Here is a 6,314-nt window from a genome sequence, read left to right as displayed (position 1 = left end):
CCCCTCTTAACAGCATAAAAATCTGTGTGTGTGTGTGTGTGTGTGTGTGTGTGTGTGTGTGTGAGATACATATGTAAACAATAGCGCAAAGACCTTGGTTGAAAAGTCTGCATGAATAAAACTGAAAAAACTCTGGTTTCAGACTAATGAAGGGAGAAAGGATTGATCTGCTTATGGCTCAGCAAATGCCCTGTGGTGGAAGATTTAATCCCAGCTGACCCACAGCACGGTCTGAAATCAGACTCACTATATCCAGAACACAGAAAGTCTGAAATATCCGTAACTATGTGATCTGTGAGATAATAACACTTACCACACATACAAGGTGACATAGGTGTCCGACATGGTGGTGAATACCTCACATGCATTTTCTCAATTGCCAAACCTAACAGCTCTTAGTATTACAGTAAGGAAGCAGTACTGGAGAAATTTAGTTATTCAAGATTCTTTAAAAAGTCATGGCAAGACTGGAACTTAGCCATATATTTATTTGGAAACCAGAGTCTGGTTCTTAGTCAATGTGCCATAGAGGTACCCTAGGAGACGAATATGGGATGGGAAAGAAGGGAGAGAGAGACAGAGAGAGAGAGAATGAAAAAGAAGACAAGCATGACTGGGCGTATGATACTGTGATTTATAATAAGAAATATATACTCTTCATCCCAGTTTCTTGCACAGAGCTCTTAAAACCCTCAGAATTTTTAATCAATGAGAATGATAAAGGTGTCTTTTGTTATATTAGTGAGGTGACTTTTGAGCTACCCTAAGGATGGGGGCTGGTTGCCAGTGGAACCAACTGTGTGATTAGAGGGTGGAGCTTTCAGTTTCTCCACCTCCTACTCCCCACCTCCACAGAGATGGAGAAGGACTTGAGATTGAGTTCAATCAACAGTGGTTAATGATTGAATCAATCATGTCTATGCAATGAGGGGTAGTGGGGTTCAGAGAGCTTCCAGGCTGGTGAATGCAATGGGGGTTCAGCAAAACTGTGGCTGGGAGAGGGCATGGAGGCTCTGCACCCTTTCCTCATACCTTGCCCTTTTGCATCTCTTCTATCTGGTTGTTCCTGAGTTGTATCTTTTTGTAGTAAACTGATAATCTAAGTAAACAAAATGTTCCTCTGAGTTCTATGAGCAACTCTAGCCAATTTATCAAACCTAAGGAGTGGGATATTGGAATCTCCAGTTTAGAGCATGTCAGTCAGAAGCATGGATGACAACTTGGACTTACAATTGGTGTCTGAAGTGGGGGATGGGGAGCAGACTTGTAGGTCTGAGCTGTTAACCTGTAACATATGGTACTACCTCCCAGTACTAGGGATGGCATTGAGCTGAACTGTAGGATACTCAGCTGGTGTCAGAGTATTACTGAACAGTGTGGGAAAAACCTATAGACACTGGAACTGGTAATGGGAATTATAGTGACTATTGCAGTAATATGATTTACTAATTTCATTTTTTCCTCAGCTCTTTAGTGTGAACAACTTATCCAAGTTTGCCTGGGACGTTCCCAATTTTAACTCTGGAACTCTGGCATCCTAGGAACTCTCTCTGTCTTGGACAAACCTAAACAATTAGTGAATCCATTGGTTGCCATCTAGAAAATTTCTGCTGCAGATCACATGGATTGTTAGAAGACAAAGGCAACCCATTTATGACCTGAAAGAACCAAGTTATTGGGGAATAACATTGTAATCCATGTCACAAGGAGTACTGTGCATATCCTGTCCCTATACCTCTCACAGAAACTACGTAATTCAGGGCATGTAAAAGGCATGGGATAGTTGTTGACTTGATACATAAACAGCATGGTATGTTATGTGTCAACAATTTGTGAGATGGACACAGTTGCAAATAATAGGATTTTAGGTAAAACCAAATTCATGAATAGTGAAATTTTAAATATAAAATCTTTGTTTTCTATATAAATGGGCAAGTTTTTTGAACAATACTAAATCATATATCTTGACTATTTTTTTTGTGTCTGAAACCACCGGTATTCACTTTTTATAATAATGGTGCTCCTGAAAGATACTATGAAAAAATAATTTTTTTGTAAATCATATGTGCCTTGCGCTTCCCTGGTAGCTCAGATGGTAAAGAATCTGCCTGCCAGTGCAGGAGACCCAGGTTCTATCCCTGGGTAGGGAAGGTGCCCTGGAGGAGGAAATGGCAACCTATTCCAGTATTCTTGCCTGCAAAATCCCAAGGACCCTGGCGGGCTACAGTCCATGGGGTTGCAAAGAGTTGGACATGACTGAGTGAGTAACATAGTGCATTAGGGAGGCTCTTTGAGAGAATCAATATAGCCCCTCATCTGATTAGTTTTGTAAATGTCAGTTTCAGATAGATAGTTATTGTACTAATTGAAAGTAGATAATACCTACACTAAAACACTTGGGGAAAAATAAACTTCAAGAGTAGTATTAAATTTGCAGATCTGGTTCTATGCTGATATGGATTTAATCTTCAACAAGACAGTTTTCCATTTCTCTGGAGACAGAATTAACTTCCTTTTCTCCTGTGGCTCTCTGTGACCCCAGTCTAAAAACTCCCTTTTCTGACACTTGCTTCCTCTTACCTTGCTAAGTTTTCTCAGCACCTTGTCCTTCTGATATAATGTGTCTGGGTCTTGTCTTGTACAACTTTTTAGAACACCAGGAAGAGGCAACAGATCACAGTCGTGAGGAGTACTGAAAGGAGATTTACCACTTTGGGGGTAACCAAAGCCATATCACTTACAAGCAAACCCCAAACTGTGGTCAACTTGTAGTTCAGTTCAGCTCAACTCAGCTCTCTTCAGTTGCTCAACAGGACCTTTGTTCTTCCAATCTTGAAGACCTCAAACACCCTCCATAATTGAAGAAACATGGTTTACAGGGGCATCAATTAAAATGAAAAATCTAGGCTAACCCCTCTCCCAGTTTCTTAGAAGCAAAAGAGAGATCTGGGGGCCTCTTGTGTACTGTAGCTGCTGCCTAAGGTATGAGCACCTGCTGGTCTCTCTTGAGGATCCTTCCTTGGTTCCCTCTCCCAAATGTTCTTATTGTTATTTTCAAGTCCTAGATTGGGCTTGACCTAGGCTGGGGGAAGTTATCTTTCTTTTTCACTTCTTCTTCAGGTGAAAAACGAGGCTGACATATTTATGGATTTTTGTTACTTGTTTAATAAATGGCACCCTGGGACACAATTCTAGGAAAATGACACTTTAAGGAATAATGTCTCCAAAGGTGGTGACTGGGCAGAATTAGCCACTGTGGTGAGAAATATTCCACACTATGCATTTCCAGCAGACTGGCAGTGGTCAGAAATGCTCCTCTTGATTCTGTCTGCAGCGGTGTATACATGTTGGTAAAATGCCTCTCACGGACATTTACAGGACTTCAGGACTAGGAGAGAAACACTTTTCCTCTCCACTCTTTATGCTGGTTTGTCATTTCAAATGGAAGCAGCAGGGTTGAAACATGCCAGAGAGCTTGTCATACTTCCTCCAGAATCTGAAATACTTTTCTGAAGAATGATTCCCTCCACTCTTTAAAAAAAAAAATTAATTAATTTGTTTTTGGCTGTGCTGGGTCTTTGTTGCTTCACGGGCTTTTCTCTAGCTGCGGCAAGCCGGACTTTACTCTTCGTTGCGGTGTGTGGGTTTCCCCTTGCAGTGACTTCCCTTGTTGCAGAACAGGGGCATTAGATCAAAGGCTTAGCAACTGTGGCCATGGGCTTAGTTGCCCCTTGGCATGTGGGATCTTCCCAGAGCAGGGATTGAACCCATGTCCTTGCACTGGCAGGCGGATTCTTATCCACTGCACCACCAGGGAAGTGTTCCCCCCACTCTTTTTAATGGCACTCTATTTCTCTTGAAAGACAGAAAATAATGACTTTATTTCATAGGGTGTTGGGCTTCCACTGTGGCTCAGCTGGTAAAGAATCCGCCTGCAATGGGGGAGACCTGGGTTCAATCCCTGGGTTGGGAAGATCCCTTGGAGAAGGGAAAGGCTACCCACTCCAGTATTCTGGCCTGGAGAATTCCGTGGACTCTATAGTCCGTGGGGTCGCAAAGAGTCAGACATAACTGAGCTACTTTCACTGGAGGAAGTAGGAGTCTTCCTGATGTAGTTGTATAATTTCCTCATATTTTAGAGATGGGGAAACTAAGGCCCAGGGAAATAAAGAAAGTCATCCTTCATCTCACAGTGAGTTTGCATGTTATAGATCAGGCCAAATCTCAGTTTCCCCTTCCAGTGCCCAGAAATAATTCCCTGGGGATAATCTCAAGAGAATGTGTTTCAAAACCTGGAACCCAATGCCTCAGCCCCTCCTTTTTCCTTTTTCTCATTCCTCACCTGTGCTTTGTTCAGTAATGGGCCTGCCGTAGCCAGTTCACCAGGCGGCCCATGGGCTCCTTAGAGAGAATTAGTCTTGGGCTCTTGCCTCAAGGGCCCTGATTCATTTCTAGCCATGATTGCATCATTGTGCATGTGTGTCTCTGTGTGAGACATGTGGGTGTTTCTCCAGTCATATGAAAGAGTTCGCCACAGCTATCCACCCTCCCCTCCCCACTCTGCTTTCTATCATACTCCATCAGCTATGGCTAAATAATAAAATCAAGAAGGAGGCAGCCACGAGGGACTTCATACAGACGAGAGGTCTGGTCCTCTTAAAGATTATACATGCTGCCATAGGAAACATTAAGAATTAAAATCATGATTATATTGGGTGTTTGCTTTGCGATCCTTACTAGCGTTTTGAGTCAGTGAATAAAGTGAGGTTGCTGTTTTAATTGGCTCCTTGCGAAAGTGGTTGGACAGGGTACTCAGGCTTTTTGGGGAAGTATATAGACATCTCAAGATAAAAGGTTTTATATGAGGGAAAGGTTATTGCTATTATTTTGAACTTTCAGAGTGATTTCCTTTTTGCATATTTATGATGTTAATATAACTTTAATAGAAGGCTTAATGTGCAAGTTGCTAAGCACATTGCCCAATGGAAAAAACTAATGATACAACTACTGCAATGATAAAGCAGTTTTCAACTACACTTAATTATCTCTCTTTCTTTAAGTGCAATTGAAAGATTGATGAAATCTTAAAAATATGCTGGAAAAGCTTCTAGAATGAAACAGTTTAATTTTAAGATTTATGTTTTAAGTAGAGACCAGGTAATATTCTCTCTGTTTAAAAAACAAAATTAAGATGAGATTTAAAAGTTTCATAATTGTGTGATATGTATTAGTATCAGAGAAATCGGATGTTGAAATGGACACGATGGAAAACTGAAGTGGATATATTCTTAAAAATGGTGTGAAAGAGGGAGGGAGTGTGGGAGTCCTTAGTGAAATAAATCTGACATTGACCTAAACCTATTTTAGCACTAGGCTTTGGTGTAGTCTATGCATAACTTGAGCAAAGAAAGTTTGGGCACCATTTGTTCTTTACTGGTTGAAACTGTGGCTTGGGGCTTGTAGACCATGTTTTATTAATTCTTAAGAAACTGGATATGGTCCACTGTGTCTGTGGATGGAAGTTTTATTGCAAAAACTGTTTACTGTTATGTAAGTCTGTTTCATACAACCATGTGAGTTGGTTCAGCTACATATTTACAACCTCAAGCTTTTGCTGGGTCCTCATTGCAGCCATAATCCTATGCTTCCTTTCCTGATCATTCTGAACAGCCTGGCTCATGACATAACCTACTGAAAGTGAAAGTGCTGGTCACCCAGTCATGTCCAACTCTTTGCAACCCCGTGGACTGTAGCCTGCCAGGCTCCTTTGTCTATGGAATTCTCCAGGCAAGAATACTGGAATGGGTAGCCATTCCTTTTCCAGGCGATCTTCCTGACCCAGGTACCAAACCTGGTCTCCTGCATTGCAGGCAGATTTTTTACCATCTGAGTCACCAGGGAAGCCCATAGCCTCCTAATTCACAGAATACACATATCCTGACCAGCAAGAACTCCTTCAACTTCTTTTTTCTGTCAATATAAACAGTGACAGCCACACCCTCCTTCTCTCCAAAGTCCTCCTTTGTTCAGCCTAGCCCCTCTAAGTGAGCTCTGGGTTGCAGACACTTCCACTCCCATCTCCTAAGGGGGCTCAGTTCAGGGTGCTTTACTAGGTGCTTTCAGTCACTCCTTTTCTATTGGTTTCTGTCCTCAGCACATACATACACTCAATTTCCCCCCATCTTCAAAAATATATATACAACTTTCCCTTGACTGAGAGTGTCCTAGCTACTGTAAGACTCCTTTCCATATATAGTCATAAGTGTAGCTTATTCTACTTCCTTATGTTTCATTTATAACTTAGCTTAGCTCAA

This window comes from Bison bison, unplaced genomic scaffold (assembly GCF_000754665.1).
Source record: "Bison bison bison isolate TAMUID 2011002044 unplaced genomic scaffold, Bison_UMD1.0 scf7180017864471, whole genome shotgun sequence".
Lineage (NCBI taxonomy): Eukaryota > Metazoa > Chordata > Mammalia > Artiodactyla > Bovidae > Bison > Bison bison.
This window is presented reverse-complemented; position numbering follows the sequence as displayed.